Consider the following 2349-nt stretch of genomic DNA (forward strand, 5'->3'; position numbering starts at 1 on the left):
GAAACCTTAGAGAGGCATTAGTTCTCATGCTCTTGTGTAATATATGGGAAGACAACTTTTTATGTTGGCAATACCTTCCTACAGTCCGGGAGTTTTCACATATAAATCATATGGCAATCAGATCATAAAAATGCACCTTTGGATGCACTGTGTAATTCTCCAAAGAATCTAACTTCACAAAATGAAGTGGTCTGGAAATGAGGATGAGTCCGTAGTGTCAGCCAAAATATTTTTCCAGTGACATAAGAACTGGGGAGCCAAGAACCGCATCACCCACTCCAGATTTCTGGCTTCCTCCCAGGAGTCTAAACATTTGTTTCCTGAGAAATACCACTTGAATAATTTCTTGGCTTCTGGACAGGAATACCAACAAAGCTAGAACTGCTTTGCCCTTATTTCGTTTTGTGAGCTAGAGTCAGAACTTTTAAATTTTTTAAAATGTGTCTTTGCTTGCACTGTGGTGATACAGCTATAATTTGGATAATCTGGGCAATATTGCTTAATGTTATTCTAAAGAGTTTCAGAGTACAAAACATAAAAAGAGAAACTCAAACCCAGGCAGACCTTACCAGAATCCTGAAGAAACAACTAGGTCACATGATATAAGACATGTGCTCTGCGGGGATTGTTGAAGTAATAGAATTCATTAACCCAGCAGAAGAGGAGCCTTGTAGATAATTTAATAATTGTTTTAAAATGTCAGTGACTCAGACACAGAGGAAAGTCAATAAATATTCTCTTTATTCTTAGATGACTAAATAGACTTAAGTAAGGCCATTGGAGATTTGGGGAAGATTTAAGGAGGAATCTTGATTGTGAAACACTGGAAATGGTTCCTAAAGAAAGTGGTGGAATCATCGCTCTAGAGAAGTTTATAAATAGGAAAAAGTCTCATCTGTCTGTGATGGTTTTGACTGTAGCAGCAGACCTAGCCATCCTGAGGTTTCTTCTGTAATATTGCATTTGGTACATCAGCTTTGTTGGAATCATGCTGTCTTTATATAATGTGGGAGTACTGGCACGATTTGCATTTAAACGATTGGTGAAGTAATATTAAAAAAAAAAAAATACGGATCTTCTGTAAACAAATTATAACCTTTAGTAGTTGCCTCTCGTTTCCAAACGTTATGTCATGACGGTCTGAGCACTATCTCAGTACGCTTCTTTCCTCTGTCAGTAATAATTATTTCATGGGTGATGGTTAGTATTAACATTACCCATTCTTCTTGAAAAGAGGGAAAATCATGGGAACGATGCCAGTCCCCATACGTTCTGTTACCTTAAGCATTTTGTAAAAGAATACAGGATGTATTGGAATAGCTTCCTTTCCACAGATACCATCGGGAGGTTACCACATTGAATGTTCTTTTCCTATAACTTCATTTGCTTTTAACCCATATTACTCTCCTTACATAGGCCTGGTAGAGACAATTCACAAGAAGTGGCCGGATCTCCCGCACATTTGGAAGGGTAAGTTTTCATTTTCTTCAAACTTGCTTTCAAAGAGTGTGTAAGACAAATGCCTTTGTAATAAAACAACATTTATTCTAAACTCTCTTTCAGACAAGTTAGAGTTGGATAGAACTTTGAAGGTCATCAAGCTTAGTCTGTGGAGGAAACAGATCCTGAGAAAAGGAAGTTTGTAGCCAGTGGTAACAGTGATAGTCTCAGGACCCAAACTCAGGCCCCCTAACTCAAAGCTTAGTGCTTTTTACAATACACCTCCCTAAATCTTTCTCTGGGTAGTTATTTGTCTGCTGGTTATTTGGTGGAATGTGTATGTGCATGTCTGTTAGGGCTAACAATCTGTCGGTCCCTGGACGTGTGACAGCCATATGAAAGTGTAGGAGCAGAAGAATTTTCTCTTCTTCCCTTCTAGGTTCATTGGCTGGTCTAATAATCAAATTGACATAAGGCAGGTTAACAGGAGAATAATACATTTCATGTGTACGGGAGCCCCATAAAAATATGAAGCCCAGAAGGTAGTGAGGTTCGTGAGGCTTCTATAACACGCTGAGCTCAGGAAAGGGCCTGGGGTCCGCAGATCCAAAGGAAAGGCACGCTATTCACAGGAAGGCAGATGAGATATTTGCAAAATAAAGGTTGCCCTGTTAGGCAGATTAAGTTTCTTGGTAGAAAGTTCTCTCTCTTAATAGCTTTCTTCTTGGTGTACGCCCCCTTTCCAGTGTAAATTAAGACAGTTGATACGTGAAGTCAGTCAGGCAGAGAAAGACAGATACCATATGTTTTCACTCATAGGTGGATCCTGAGAAACTTAACAGAAGACTATGGGGGAGGGGAAGGAAAAAAAAAAAGAGGGAGAGAGCCAAACCATAAGAGACTCTTAAG

The 2349-nt window shown here is 39.3% G+C and overlaps 1 protein-coding gene across 2 annotated transcripts in view; it reads left to right on the forward strand.

Moving 5' to 3' along the window:
• Positions 1–935: 935 nt before the first annotated feature.
• IL13RA2 (interleukin 13 receptor subunit alpha 2) overlaps positions 936–2349 on the forward strand; it is a 72444-nt gene continuing 71030 nt past the window's right edge. The window contains exons 1-2 of one of the 2 annotated variants that reach the window (XM_040468395.1): positions 936–966; positions 1417–1470. The gene's annotated coding sequence lies outside the window, so the exon portion shown is untranslated. Of the gene's footprint in view, positions 967–1416; positions 1471–2349 lie in introns of those variants that run through there. The other variant, XM_040468392.1, reaches the window with a different exon arrangement.

The sequence above is a fragment of the Herpailurus yagouaroundi genome, unplaced genomic scaffold, assembly GCF_014898765.1.
Source record: "Herpailurus yagouaroundi ecotype Mexico unplaced genomic scaffold, PumYag 67700, whole genome shotgun sequence".
NCBI classification, from domain to species: domain Eukaryota; kingdom Metazoa; phylum Chordata; class Mammalia; order Carnivora; family Felidae; genus Herpailurus; species Herpailurus yagouaroundi.